A 16,540-nucleotide genomic window follows, 5' to 3' on the forward strand; every position below is an offset into this window, starting at 1 on the left:
CAAGCTGGCAACAATTTGGTCACGTTCATTAAGTTAATTTAAGAGTCATGTTTAATGCATGTTATATCTGGCCTTTTGGAAACAGTGCAGCATGTTAATTAATGAAGGACTGAGCAGGATGCAAGTGGTAGGGTAAAAATAGTACCTAAGTGCGTGCGTGCATGCATGCATGCGCGCGCGTGCGTGCACACTTCAGCCGCTCGTAATGGTCTAGTTCCCATTATTCCAATTAATAACATTTAATGGCATTCAATGCCACAGATCATGAGCCACCCACATTTGACACCCTCACTGAATCTAATGCTCATACGCAGCGTGGCTGCTGATTCTTCATCCTGAGCAGAATGAACACTGGGATCTCCCACAGCTGTCAAATGACGGATGACTCCCCAGAGGATAAAGCCATTTCTTTTGGCTCTCCTCCTGTCTGTCCGGCGTGCTAAGTGTGGATCAGAATCCTCCTGCTTTACAAAGGGCAAAGAGGCTAAACGCACATTGTCCTTGGCTCCTGAATATTCCACGTGTTCTTCTGAAGACAGGAGTCACCAGAGACCCTCAGGTATAGCGCAGGCTCTGGGCTTGAGAGAGAAAGAGGGGATAGGGCCACGGAGAGAGAGAGAGAGAGACACACGTGATGTGACCTCCCATAGAGTCATATTATGTAAAGCAATGTGGGAGGAGGAAAATGTTTTCTCTAAATTGTAATGTTTTTCTCATATTGCTGGCAGTTATGATGCCATGTCACACAAGGCGGGCTAAACAAATAAACAGCCTCCGCTAAATCATTAAGGGGAACAAATGCCATAGTGTTGTTTTCCAAATAGATCTGGCTGAATGTCACCGGGGGAAAAAAACACCTAGACCCCCGTGTTCCTCTGAAATGATCTATCAAAACATTTAATCTATCTTAACATGGACTGACTCCTGGGGAGAAAAGCTCATCCCACAGACCAATAAAATAAGCTAAATGTCTTTTAAATGGCAAGGGTTGCTCTGATGGATGGTAATAGCTGTCTATAATGTACACACGGACATCTCTGATGAAACCTATGGATCAATAATGAATTACAGTCTGCACTGGCCACTGAAGAGAATAGTGTATCCTTCCTGCAGTTGATAGGCCTATAAACACCACCTCTCTGTTGTTAATAACAGTGGTGGAAAAAGTACTCGCATTCTTTACTTAAGTAAAAGTATCAATACTGTAATGTAGATGTAGTCCGTTTCAATTAAAAGTCCGGAATTCAAAACGTACTCACTCTGAGCTAACGCGGACAGTTTCTGTTGGCAGATGGGCGGACCCGGAGAATCTCTCCGGGAGTCTCCAGCCAATAGCATGTGTTTTCTTCCCCCCACCCCGCTCTCTCCTCTCCTCCTCCCCCCCCCCCCCCCCCCCCCCTCCCCCCCCCCCCCATAGCAGAGAACGCTGCTGTGTCATGAGATTCATGACGTCAACAGTGATTTTAACAAGATCGCCCAGGCTTATTTTTCTTCCGATCGCCAAAATAAACCTGGGTTTCCGAGGCTAAAACGTACTTGATAAAAGTATGAAATTATTGTTTGAAAATAGCAGATCTACAAGCTCACAAGCTTCGTTGTGAGCTTGTAGATCGGCTATTTTCAAATAGCCTATATGAAAAAAAATAGGGCTAAAGTGGTTTATGTATGTTTTATAATATTATAATTTATATCTACAAAGTAACTAGTAACGAAAGTTTTAGTAAAAGTACAATATTTGGATCCAAGATGTAGTGGAGAAGGAAAAGTATTGGATATTGGATATACTCAAGTAAAGTACAAATACTTCAAAATTGTACTTAAGTACATTACTTAAGTAAATGTACTTCGACAGGCACACAGTTGAGAAAGCATAGAAATATAGTGGCTTTGCAAGTCTATAGACTCACTTCAAAAGTTGAAGAATTAAATGTTCTATCCAGGGTTGTTTTGAATATAGGGATTATAGGCCATTAGTTAGAGTTTGAATACATTTGTAACTTTTATAGATGGAAAACAAGGTTCTATTCGGAAATGTCTTATGCATCATGAATCAGAATATGTCTGGTTTTGTACACATTGCCAATACAAACAAACTTATTACAGTCCCTGAATATTCAGTTCATAAATCACTTGTCTGTTGTCTACATCTGTTGTCTAGAGTTTAGTTAGTCCGTCTACCAATACCTGGGTCGGTCTCTCTGCTATTTTATATTTTTGGTGTTGGGCTTTTGTTTAATTAGTTTATTTGAATTGCAAATAAATGTTGGCTATTTCCATTGTGGACCTCTTGCAAATAAACAAAAAGTTGGCAGTCATAGCAAAACCAAATTTGCATGAAATATTACAATAACATTGAATACTTTAACTTGCAAACAACACATACTCTACCCAACAGCCACGGTTTTGTTACTGTACTATTATGTACGAGAATAATTAATGTAATTGCTGTATCCAGCTCTACTGACCTGAGTTCAATGAGTTAACTAGAAAAGTGTGCCCCGAGTGGCACAGATCTCCACCAAGCCGGGTTGCCTACCCAGTGTTGTCTCTTGTAAAATAGACACGCTCCCGCACATTCTTGAAGGTCATTTTTCTAATATGAAAAATTGAAAAAATTATAGATCATGTGCACAGAGTTATGCAAGTTTTGGACAAAATCTATTTGTATAGATTAGTATTAGCAGTGTGTTTTAAAGAAAATGTAAAATGATCCAAGGTTGGCTGTCCAAAGTCTTCCAGATTTGGGCCAATAGGGGTTTCTGTATATTACACAGTGTGAGTCATCTCATGAAACGTTGAACTTTAATACTGAAATGACTCAGCACCAACACCTGGTGTTTTGGCAAGGGTGGGGTAAAGTGATGAGGGGGGTTGCATCAAGTTGACGTGGGTGAGCGTGACTTTGAGGAAGCCAAATAGAATTGCTTGGCGTGTGCCAAGGGGCGCTGGTACGAAATGTATGGGAGTCATCTCATGAAATGTTGATGAACTATGACTAGGTTAATGTTTTACAAATATTTGTCGGGAATCTGGTCACCGCTTGAAACCCTGACAATCTCGGACAAGCTGGGACAGATTGCCTCGGTAATCTAGAACCAAAAAATTCAAAAAAGTCAAAGGCAGCATGTTTTCAAGCCTTTGGACAATTGTGTCAATCATGTATGCATATTACATTAAGTAATATGTAATTTATGTAAACAGGACCTAAATGCTTTTTTAGGATCAGGCAATACACCATTAAAGGTATATTCAGTGATTGTATTTCATTCAAATAAAAATATAATTGGTACATTTTCCATTCATTCTCCTCACTAGAATGTGTGCTGACCATATAAGGACTTCCACCATGGCCCGTGTTACGAGCATAGCTAGATTCTGTTTTCTGAGGTGGCCAGCCAGTCCTCGACCAATTAGGGTAGAGTATGGCTGTAGTTATGATATGATGTTTAGTTATGATGGTCAAACTAAAGGTTTTGAGAATCACAGTCGCTCTGAATTAAGAACGTCTGCTAAAAGCCTAGATTGTAAACTACTGAACTCATAAAATGCCACAGTCTCGTAGTAAATCAGTATCATACCGGTACATATCCTGAAGCTGGAGACGTAGGCCTACCGATATTCAGTGATTGGGTCTAATGATCAAAACGAGAACATCATAATGGTGTAAAAAATCTATAAAAAACTAAACATTTTCACGCTGTAAGGGACAAGATGACCCCCGGCCACTTTCATTATGACTGAATACACCTTTAATGAAACCATTTGTTGTCTCCCTGACAGGTATAGAGCATTGATGAGCTGCCTGCCCCCAAGGCTGCCAGTTTACTGAGCAGTCATTTGTGGTTGACTGTAGGCTAGACCTTCTCTTTCTCAATCTATTCCTTTATTTGATCATTTACCTTTGCATTACTGGTGCGACTCAACCTTAAATGCAAATAATTTAGCTCTTTATTGGGGTTGGCTTTAAGAAATGTTATATTTCAATGTTGAATAATATTGACTAAACAACATTGTAATTTATAGTTGGTCAGGCTTTCATTCACTCAAGCCTACATTGACATTCATTCAATCCTTTTTCAACCAGTCACTCACTCACACATATGTACATACATACATACACACGCACGGTCGCACGCACGCACACACTCACACGCACACACACACACACACACACACACACACACACACACACACACACACACACACACACACACACACACACACACACACGCACGCGCACACGCACGCATGCCAGGGACGCCTAACTTTGTCGCCGGTAGGGGGAGCCAGTTTTCAGGCTTCACGTGCCACATGTTTAACCGCAGGGCTTACAAGCATCAATAGGTTATTGTACATTCACGTCATAAATTAAAATAATTTGAGAAATCATAGCATAACATACAGATGATACACAGACAGTCAGCCTGCCTGCCAGGTAGCCACACGTCATCAAATCAAAATCACAACAAACAACACCGACCGGCACGCTTCTGATTCTGAACCCACATAATAGCAACCAATGGCAGCCATATCTCATCTTAAATGATAAAAACATTAATTGGCACGGCGGCCAGGCAGGTAATACAGTATTATGTAAGGGATAATGAATGGCTCCGCGGTGAATGACGACAGATAACTGACCGACGGACTGATAACTCCCCGAGGCGCTAGCCGAGGGGAGTTATCAGTCCGAAGGGAAGTTATCTGTCGTCATTCACCAAGGAGCCATTCATTATCCCGCTTATTACCCGGCTACTAAATAAAAGTAATAATTTGACTCAAAACTAAAAACAAAACAAAGTATTTCCTTGTTTACAGACGGCTGGAAGTGTTCCACAAGTGTTGCGCTGGGCGTCCTCCCAGCGCGACACGGTCGCCTTGGAAAACAAGGAAGTGCTGATTAGATAGAATCCATTTTCTGATATTACGTCCTCTCTTTCTCGCTTAAAATATTTTTAAAAACATTCTTGAGACGTTTAGTTGTAAATGTTGCTGTGTGGTTGTTTACATGGCTGACATGTTGGCTACAGCACAAGGTTCACGCAGTGCAACTTGACTGCAGCAGGTGCTCTGAGTCTTTGATTAGGCAGCGGTCTGTTATAGAGCGGAACGGTCTGTTATCGGGTGATAACAGACCTCTGATTTCAGCGCTCGACCAATCAGAATCAAGAATCCAAACAGGCCGGGTAATAAAAAAGATTAAGCTGGCTCAAAAGTCAACTCACCAACAGTTTCAGTTGGTGACAGTTTCCAACAGTCCAACGACCAAACAACATCATAATCCTGATTACTGTTTATCCATTGTCCTGAGTTTTTAATTAGTTGTAATTAAAGCCATGCAAACTTTAAATTATTAGTATATGCCAGTCTTGTATCAAAGCTAAAAATGACAAAACGTGTCCTAAAGATGGACAGTCTGATTTGACCAATTCAACATGTTGTTTTGTGTTTCAGGAACAGAACAGGAACACTGCTGAGGCAAGAACAGCTTGTTGCCAGGTTACATGCGAGAGAAACAAGCAACCAGGTCTATGAATACACAGACATATAAAGCTAGACGCCTCCTTCGGCTAGGGGGCGTATGCATTGAGCAACTAAGGGAATCTTCGTCGCTTCCGTGTTCATTGCTTCCGTGTGCGTCACACATACGGAAGTTGGTAAGCCAATCAGAGGCAGGTAGGGGCTGGTCTTTACGTTTGCAGCCTATAAGAACAGCTGAGCAGCGCAACATCGGAACTGGCTCTGTTGAATTGAATTGTGGTCCTTGGATACGTCACGGAAAAGACACGCTGTGATTGGCCAGTAGTCACTTTGACTGACAGCGTTCCCTTGGTTTTTTCAGGAAGTCCGGACTAGAACTTTTGCACATCGCTCCAATTAACTGCAGAGGCGAACGAGGCATCTAGCTCTTTATATCTGTGTATGAATACATGCCCAAATGTATTGCTTAACAGGCAAGACCTGGCAACACCGCTAAGACCAGTGTTGCCAGGTTATATGCGAGAGAAAGAAGCAACCAGGTCTATGAATACATGCCCAAATGTATCGCTTAACAAGCAAGACCTGGCAACACCACATACAGTGATGTTCTCTATGTCAGGGGTCTTAAACAGGGGGACCCCTAGGGGGTCCTCACAGTTACTACAGGGGGTCCTCCAAAGGTTTGTGTGATAGAAACTTTTTTTTCTCCTTTTTTATATTAACCACTTGAATAGCAGATCTACAAGCTCACAACGCCTCACGTTGCGCGGCGTTGTGAGCTTGTAGATCTGCTATTTTCGGCAAAGGGGTTCGGTGTAGAGGGGGGAAAAGAGCAGACTAAGTACAGTGTGAAAGGTCAAGTTTATTAAGTACTGATGGTTCAAGTGGTTACATATCTGAAAACACAAATTGACATGAATCCAAATTACACTGATGATTGTGATGTCAAACGATTAAACTATATGGGATCTAAAATCTATGTACAGGTTGTGGGGATCTCTCTCTCAACTAAGGGGTCCTTGGCCTGAAAATGTTGAAGACCCCTGTTCTATGTACCTGGGCTTACCTCCTTCCTCCTCTACAAGGAAGACAGATATATTTGTTTAAAGTTGTACTATGTAACTTTTTTTATAAAACAAATCTTAAAATTCTCCTAACTATTAAAACACAAAAGTTTTAGAAGATCCGCGCCGTGAATTTCAGCCTGTAAAGCCTTCTCTATATATGTAAACTGAGATCCTTGCCGGGGACCGGATCTCGCGCCAAAATTGCGTCATCACACTACCGGCCAATCACAGCGAGGGTTATACAACTGCCGGCCAATCACATCGCATCTTGAAGTGGGGTCGCCATTTTGTTGTCGCCGGTTTGTACCATCCAGTCTCTAGGTAATTTCGCCTACCAGGCAGGGTGAAGGAGTGTATCTCTGGAATTACTGAACGCACAGGAACAAGGGACCCCTCCAAAGATAGATCTCAGCGAGGTGGAGGCAGACGCGTGGGTCTGAAGGTACGAAAAACGGCCAAAAGACGCGGACGCGACCGCGGTTCGCTATAGGGCTAATGACCACTAGGTGAGCAACTTACACAGTATGGCTTTAAGTAAGTCAAGCCGACCAAGACATGAGGACAGGGGTCCTGGTCCATCACGGGTCAAATATATCAGGAATTTTGCCCTTCCGACAGCTTCAAGTTCACACAGGTCAAACGGTGTCAGGCTACATCTCGTATAGCTCATACCGTAGCTCAAACAGGCTCGGTACTCGCCAACGAGATCAGTTCGTACTACACTACATGGTGCTGGAGATGAGATGACTGACAGAGAAGGACATGGAGAAAAGGATGAAGAGATCAGCGCTAGTCTGAGCATGAATCATGCAGACAGCCTGGACATGTGGATGGGTGCCTTCCTATAGATGATACCCCCCCTAGTGGAAAGGTCTGACCGCTGCTGTAAAGTGTTTCTCTCTCTGCTGGCAGCCAGCAAAAAAAAGCAATAACAAGATTGTGGTATAAAAGTGTCCCTGGCCTCCAACTTGTGAGCAGTGGCTGTGCATTGTGGAGAGATTTACACACAAACTCAGGATACAAGAATGTCTGACATGGACTAAAATCATGTAATAATGTTAACCCTGTAAATGGTTTGTACAAAAAAGTGTTTCTCTCTCTCTCTCTCTCTCTCTCTCTCTCTCTCTCTCTCTCTCTCTCTCTCTCTCTCTCTCTGTGGCCATGGATCCATTGAGATGCAGAGTGAGGGGTGTGGATAATGGACTGTCCCACAGTGGTACTATGCTCTGGCTGCCAGTCCCTCAGTCCTCCTCATGCTGTAGTCTGCAACACACACATCCTTTCCTCTCCACCCCGGGGAGCACGCTGGCTAGGGGCCGGTTATCGCAGCGTGTGCAAAGCCTGTGTGTGTGTGTGTGTGTGTGTGTGTGTGTGTGTGTGTGTGTGTGTGTGTGTGTGTGTGTGTGTGTGTGTGCGCGTGCGTGCGTGTTAATGTAGGAAGCACTTGAAGCACTTGCAAGCACTGTTGCAAGGCTATGCTTCGTTGTCGGGCGGAAACCTCGTATCTCCAAGTTTCAAATGTGTACGTTCTTTCGCAAAGTAAAGCCCTGCTTCATCGTAAAAGGCTGTTGCATAAATCATTTTTAAAATGAAAAAATGCAAAACGAACGGTTTTGGACATACAAGGTTTTCACCCGACAACGACGTAATGCCCTACAGACTGTGTGCTCTCCAGGTCCGGTCCGTCTTCCTACTTCTCTTGTACTCTTCAGACACGCACACACATGCGCACACACGCGCACGCACACACACGCGCGCGCACGCGCACTGTGAGGGAGGCACCGATCCGAGCTGGGTATGACAGGAAGTGGACTAATGTGCTGCCCCCCCCCCACTGTCTCCCTGCTGCCGTCCATGTTTAGAGCTGTGTGCAGTCCATGCACTCCAAACTCACTCACAGAGTTGCCACTGACTTGGAGTACTGTAGCTAGTCACACAGTAATTACATAGCGCACCCAAAAGTAGTATGGCAGCCTTTAACCTCAATACACTGCACAATGCACACAGTATACAGTAGGCCTATATGTCCAGTGGAGTGGCAGCAGCCCTTCCATAGTTTACATAAAGGAAACCTGTGTTCTGATCACCTCAATTAGAAATCGCATTACTTACAGAGGTTAGTGTGTATCACACCTGACCTGTGGTGATAAATCACGCACGCACGCACGCACGCACACACGCACGCACGCACGCACGCACGCACGCACGCACGCACGCACGCACGCACGCACAGTTAAACATGGCATTTTAGGGCTCCGCGTTCGGAGATGTTCCCTGAATTTTGTTCATGCTTGCATGCTATGCAAAATCAGGGAACTTTAAATGCGTCTTGCTAGTTATATAGCTATCTCCTTGCTCTTAATGGTTAATGATGGTTGCCTAATTGTGCTGAGCAGGGAGATTTTTCTTTTGAAGAGCCTGGAAGCCAAGATAAAATGTTATATCTACACTTGCATTCACATTCTATAATATATTATATTGGTTCATTCTATATTTGTGAGTTATCTGTCTGTCTGTCTGTCTGTCTGTCTGACTGAATTATTATTATTGTGTAGATAATAATCTAAAAAGAAAATAATCTACAGTATAAGCCCAGAAATGTGGTAATTGTGCTCTGTATACAGTATATTAAGAGTCTTTGCGTACTTATACATAAAGTATATAAATTCCAGATATTATTAATTTATTATACCTGAGTGCATATGTAGGCTATCATCATCTACTGGAGACTGGTGTAGAGTTATGTTGTGTTGTTTCCTCTCGCTCCTTGGCTCTGTGATGATCAGTGTGCCCGAGGTGATGGACAGAAGCCCATAGTCGGGGACCCACAAGCCCAAAAGCTCAAGGAATACAAATGGCCATAACCTTTTTTCGCAATGTTTCCGGCAGAGCAGGCCTCTCATTCTGTGTACCTTAATGACCAAACTAATAGATAAAACAAAAATAAAAAGTACGGCAGAACATCACAGGTCCTCTCCCATTTTGGTGACTGGGTCCCCGGCTACCAGGACTATCTCTCTAACTGAGGGAAGAGAGAGATCTTCTTATCTCCTCCTCCATGGAGCAGAGAGGCACATGCAGCAAGAGGCTCATATCATCTACTGCTTGACCAGGTGCGCTTTCACCATTTGGCACTCAGCCGGAAAGTTAAAGTGAGCTCTAAGGGAGGGAGAGAGAGAGAGAGAGAGAGAGAAGAGAGAGAGAGAGAGAGAGAGAGAGAGAGAGAGAGAGAGAGAGAGAGAGAGAGATGTCTAGCCATAATCATCAGTGATGTATAATCATAGCTCAGTAAAACTCTACTCCCGGCTCATATATCCTCCCTGCCGACCCTTCCCATAAGTCCAAACGGCTCCTCTTTTCTCTCTCTCTCTGATATGAGTGAAGCTGGCAATCTGACTTGAGAAGGGCCGGGTTTCAACTTCGTCTGAAGAGTCCTTATCATATTCCAAGAGTTTCCCTACTCAGACTAATCTACGGGCGCATTTCCCATGCACTTTAATCTGCGTCTGTGTATGAAGAGTTTCCCATCAGGGCTGCCATACACTTGAAGATTAATGAATCCAATTTGCAAGAGTGACCTTTTTGGCTCCTAAGCACCACAGTGGCTAAGCCTCTTAATGCCTGCCTTAAAAAATGATAAGAGCTGAGAAAATAGCCATATCAGAAGTTAGAAGAGGAGTCTGGACTAAAGTCCATTTGGATGGCTACCATATTTAGGCCCTCAGAAGACACATTTCAAATGATGATCAGATCATTCAACTGTCAAAATCTGTAGTGAGAAGAATTGGGACAGTCGTTGGTGTCACCCCTGACTCTGAAAGAAATTCAAGGAACGACAACAAACATCACAAATATCACAAATGTGACATGATTTCTGAACGTATTAGCTACTACGGTATGTGGTTAGCTAATATTGATTGCTTTCTTGATTACCGTATTGATTCCTCACACGTTAATGAGTTCACAAATTGACATGTGTTTCTAATGTGAAATATAATATTATGTGACTGTATTCTGAGATTAGCTGATATGCCAAACTAAAAATATCTAGATACACAAACATAAACATCCTTTTTAGCAGCTGGAGACTACTCCTCAATAGTGTTAGTTGTTGAAGAGCTTACAGTAGATAGTCTGCTGCAGTCTATATACTGTATGGCAAAACAGGCTTGAAACAATAACCATATCATATAGATGGTTATGTTTCAAGCAACAGTTTAGGCATATTTATTCACATAGGATCAGCTAGCTAGCAATCAACTAGGGCTGATACAGCTATCCAACCAGCCAACCTATTGCTGTGTCAGCCACATTAGAACACCAACAAATGCTGGACTGATTAGAGTTGTCATCAAACATTTTATTCAGATGCTATAAAGTTCACAGATACATATCCAAACAATGACATCCAATTGTTCCCAGAATGGCTGTGTAAAGACTGGCCATGTTTTCCAATCATCTCCCTCCCCACATTATTGGGCAATCCCACTAGGACTACCGTTTTGTTTGTCAGGGCGGTTCCTCGTTTTCAGTAAATTGTAATATAATTAGGAATTAGGCCGATGTTTGCCGTTATTGGTCAATATCAGTATCGGCGAATAAAGCTGACATTAACCGATAGCAGTAACCAGTATTTATCTGTTGTTGATAAAGCATACATTTTGCACCGGCTGGTGTGTTGGTGTGTTGGTTATCTGCAGCCTACTAAGACAGTAGATTCTATATTGTTGATTTATGTGTTAATTCTCTGGCTCAAAAGGTGAAATAATAACACCAAAAACGAAATAATCAAATATCATTATCAATATACAGTATAAAATATGATTGTAATATTGTAATATACTGTACAGAAAGAGAAAATCGAACCTCTGTTCGAAGTGGAGCTGTGTGTGTGTGTGTGTGTGTGTGTGTGTGTGTGTGTGTGTGTGTGTGTGTGTGTGTGTGTGTGTGTGTGTGTGTGTGTGTGTGTATTGCAGTTGATGCTCAGGGCAGGCTAGACTCAACAGCACCTCTCTGGTCACCCAGGATCATGTGTACCGATTTTTGTGACATTTGAAGAAAATATGTAGGAAAAGGAGCAAAAAGTGTGTTTTGGAGAAAATTCAAGATGGCGGAAAATCTATCCTGGCGCAAATGGGCGTGGCCTATATGGGGAGATCTTGACCCAAGGAATCCAGTGAAAAAAGAATTTTAATTTTCCGATCTACGGTTCAAGAGTTACGGGGCAAAACGCAAAGTGGGCCGTTATAGCGCCACCATGAGGCCGAGTGATGTAATTATTTTTCGATTCATTCTTAAAATCATTATGAATCTCCTCTCCGAGGTTTGAAACTGTAGCTCCTATGCTTTGTGAGAGAAAAATACTTGAATGTGATGTCTTGCATTGTCCCATTATAAGTCAATGGGGACAATTCAGCGTCGTTTTTTGCCGATTATGTCGCCATTGTAAGGCGGATCGGAAAGAAAGTTACTAGCACACCCTTCCCGGCCGAGCCGCACGTTTTGATGTATATATTGCGGGGGTGGCGTAAATGGTGCGGGACTAGTAGCGTGCCGAAGTTTAGGCTACAGACACGGACGGACGGACGGAGACCCACACACACGGCCACGTATAGGGAGCTTGTGTTCCACACAGCTCCAAAAATAAAGCCGCACTATTCTCTCTCTCTGATGGATACATTAATGAATATGCATTCATATTATGCAATGCAATAGTTAAAAAAAGTGTTGAACCCTAACATGTTTTTAGCGCAGGTTGAAAGCAATTTTCTGTTTTCATTAACTTTGTTGGGAATAGGGAGTTGTTGAACAACAAACCTTTTGCATTTACCTCAAGAATGTGGTTTTCTGAGAAGTTATTAGATTTCTTCAAAGAGCTGATGGCAGAGGTGCTGATGGTTAAAATATTTTAAACGAGCGGCCAAACAAGGTCTCAAGTTGTTCTTTTTCGACCATGGTTCCCTGGGCCTTTCCCCGTGCTTAGAGAACACATCACTCAGACTTTTAGAGGCATTCTAAGTGCACGAAAATGTGATTTAGCTCTCCAGCATGGCTCTAATTCTTGGACTTTTCTTTGCATGTGCTGCCATTTATATTGAGTTACGATGGATTAAACGTGTTTTCAAGGGGACGCGCAGAGCAGAGGGAAGCCTCGTCGGGCTCCCTACGACGAGACTAAGAGCTTATTTAGCAGCCTTTCTCTCTGATGGCAGAATTGTAGAATTTGCATGGTCTTGTCATTGCGTCCAACATCTTGATGGGATTGATTAGAATGCAATTCATCTGACAAAAAATGAATGTTTGAGGCAAATGGGAGATGGAGGTGGGGGGGGGGGGGGGGGTGACATCACGTCTGCGAGGAATATAGATGAGAGAGTGCCACTGCTGCAACAGAACGCTGGTACAGTCGGAGAAAAATGTCAGGCCCATTCTGTTTCATCCATTGACAGCCTTTTGTGATGGCCTTCCTTTTACACGGTGTGTGTGTGTGTGTGTGTGTGTGTGTGTGTGTGTGTGTGTGTGTGTGTGTGTGTGTGTGTGTGTGTGTGTGTGTGTGCGCGCGCGTGCACGTGTGTGTGCTCGCGTGCGCGTGTGTGTGCGTGGGTGTGCATGTGATGAGTTCCTGTCAGTGAGTATAATAACCCTGGCAGTGCTGTTATGTCATTTTAAACTGTTGCTCATTCCACAGACCACATCCTGTCAGAGAAAATATCACTCTGTTGCATTACAGTAATGCTGTAAGGTTTCTCTCTCTCTCTCTCTCTCTCTCTCTCTCTCTCTCTCTCTATCAATATATCATGCTGTCTCTCTGTCCTTCTCTCTTTCTTTTCCTTTCTCTCTCCCACTCATTGCTCCTGTTCCTTTGTTCCTCTAACAACAAACTGTGATTTATAATCTCTCTCCCCCTGAGATTCGGCGCTGTGGACCGTCGGAATATTAAAAGATTTCTGCGTCGCATTCCATATATACCCGGCAAAATCCTCAGTGTTGATTTAACCCAGAGAGAGTGTAAAAATGGACACTCACGAGGGTGCTGCCAACACATGTTGAGTATTAGCTTCTTTCAGCATGTGCAGTCCAGTGTGTTTGATTGCTTTGAGGAAATAGCATAATGTTTTGTTTTTTTCCTTTTTGTTTGGTCTTAACCAGACAAGAGCGTTCTGTTGAGAGCATGATCACTGGGTGAAGACATTAGTTACCCCCCCCCCTTCATTCCCCCCCTTCATTCACACAGCGTGCTTGTGGCTGCCCAAGCCGTTGCATAGCAACCTGCGTGGAAGAAGAAAGAAGTTTTGGGGGGAAATGTATGTGCGTGTGGTCATTCTGGCTGAAAGCAGGGGACAGCAATGAGCTTTGGAAGTCCTCCGAGTGGGAATGTGATAGAGAGACACTCCTGAAACCACTGTTAGATTAAAGCAAGAATATTTTCTATTCGTTTTCCGTTCATGACAGGAGGCGACAAAACACCGAAGTCTGAACACCTCTTTTGTTATTAGAGTATTTAGCGTCTGTCTGTGGACAAGAAAAGCTCAAAACTAATTAATGCCTTCTGAGAATAGCGTGCAAAAATGTTCCCTTGTCCTCACAGTATGGGACTTGTTCACAGTGGGGATGGAGAGCGAGAGTGTGAAAGGAAATTTAATCGGAGACAGGAAAGGAGGAACAGGGGGGGAAACAAGGAGGTGGGGTGAGAAGAGTATGTGACAGACGGAGGTATAGGAGAGGAAGGGAGGGGCTGAAAGAAAAAGAATCCAGTGAGGCTGGACAAGGTGCCTTGCGGACCCCCCCACCCCCTGTTTATATGCTGCTAAATTTCTGTGACAATTTCACAGTTCTCCTTTCAGCAGCACATTGAAAAGGGGCAGATTCCTTCCTGGTTACTCACCCTCTATACCCAGAAAGAAAGAAAGAAAGAAAGAGAGAGAGAGAGAGAAAGAGAGAGAGAGAGAGAGAGAGAGAGAGAGAGAGAGAGAGAGAGAGAGAGAGAGAGAAGAGAGAGAGAGAGAGAGAGAGAGGCTATCATGGGAAAATCCAAACCTTTGGCATCCTCTGTCGGATACCTCGGCACGTTGGGCATTAGCCTCACAGCAAACAGTGGCCCCAGCATAATGTCTGTGAAATCTGTGTGTGTGCGTGCGAGGTTTTCGGGGCGAGATCGCCGCACTGGATTAGGTCAAACAGGTTCCCTCATTCAGCGGGGTCCACTCTGCAGCGGCGGGCCCTGTTTGTGTTCATGCTGCTGCTCTTTCAGAAGAGCGTCCAGTAAGAGCGTCTCTCTCTCTCTCTCTCTGTTTGCATAGAAGGCATATAGAGTTGGTTCCTGTGTGCAGGCTGACCTTGCCAGATGTCATGGCCACAAACCCTCTCCTCCTTAACCAGACAAGAGGCACCCAGAGGCCACAGTGGCATGCCGCCATCCACGCCCAGCCAAGGAGGAAAGGAAACCACTACCAGGGGGAGGAACAAGAGAGCAAGAGAGAGGGAGGGAGGGAGGGATGGAGGGAGAAGAGAGAGGGGGAAAAGGTGGGGAAAGGGATGTAGGGCTGGTCAGAGAAAGCTACAGTAGCAGCACTACTCTGCCTGTGGCGTAATTTGACTTGGATGGCAAAGGTCCAGCTCTCTTTTATGATGCCTTTAAATATGCCTCTACTTACTACATCCAGCCTCCTCACGTTCCAGCTCTCAGCTAAGAGCTATGGCCCTCTTTATGCCTTGTCCCAGGTGTCTTATTAAGTGGCCACCTTAACATGGACATGGATCGAGCCGCACAGAGTTATGACAGTCTCAGATGGTGTAAGCTGAACCATTAGAATAACATTAGGGCCGAGCACACAATGGCAGCCAAAGAAATTCAGTAGCTCGCTTCACTTTATGGGTTGCAGAGGCAGCCATATTACATTGTGTGTACAGTGTATGTAATATACTGTGTATTATATATATTATATGACTCGGCTGTGTATATATATATATATATATATATATATATATATATGCCCAAATTTGGAGATAACTGACATCAATGATACTACCGGCATGGTAACAGCTGCATGCTGAAACAGTGACGGAGATGACTGACATCACTGATACGTCTGGGTTCGTCAACATTATTTCTGATACTCCTACATTCAATCCCTCATATACAGTAATGTGCACGGCACGCCACATAACCCAGACTCTGCACATCATTTGGAGCACATTGTGTTCGAACGGGCAAGGACTAGTACACGCACGCACGCACGCACGCACGCACGCACGCACGCACGCACGCACGCACGCACGCACACACACACACACACACACACACACACACACACACACACACACACACACACACACCATGTTGACTTGGATGGCAGAGATCCAGCGCTCTTTTACGCACAGATGTGTCACTCACTCACTCACTCACTCACTCACTCACTCACTCACTCACCAGACTGTGCATTCTATTGGGTTTCTTGTGTCTGGGAGTTAGCATAGTGTCTACTGTGGCAGAGTAGACTAATGCATGAGATGTTACATGTGTACTGTAGCTGCCAGTTCCCATGATGTTGATGGTGGTGGCAGTGTCCTGTTGTTGCTTCCTCTTTGTCCTCTTTGCTTCATGATGTTGAGCCAGGGTGGTTCCGTATGTCAGCTGCCTGCTGCCACTGAAGACAGTCCTGAGCTTCCCAGTTTGAGGTCTTGCTTGCAGACATCCTTATAGAGTATATAGCTGTGGGAGCCAAGTTTGCCCCTTATGCATCCCTCACCCATGGTCCATTCACTGGACATTACCCATCCGGACATGAACCATCTCATTACTCCAACGTTGCGTGTGTTCAACTCTCCCCATTACTAACCCTATCTCTAACCCTGACCCTAACCACACGCGTAGCCACGTAGTGGGAGTAATGAGACGTCGGACTGATGTGTGCCCCCCGACCCATCCAGTGGAGACGTTGATGACTCAGAAGAGAGTATATACTGGGAAGATGTGATGCCCAGTATACTGT

Source organism: Nannobrachium achirus (assembly GCF_963921795.1).
Source record: "Nannobrachium achirus genome assembly, chromosome: 7".
NCBI lineage: Eukaryota > Metazoa > Chordata > Actinopteri > Myctophiformes > Myctophidae > Nannobrachium > Nannobrachium achirus.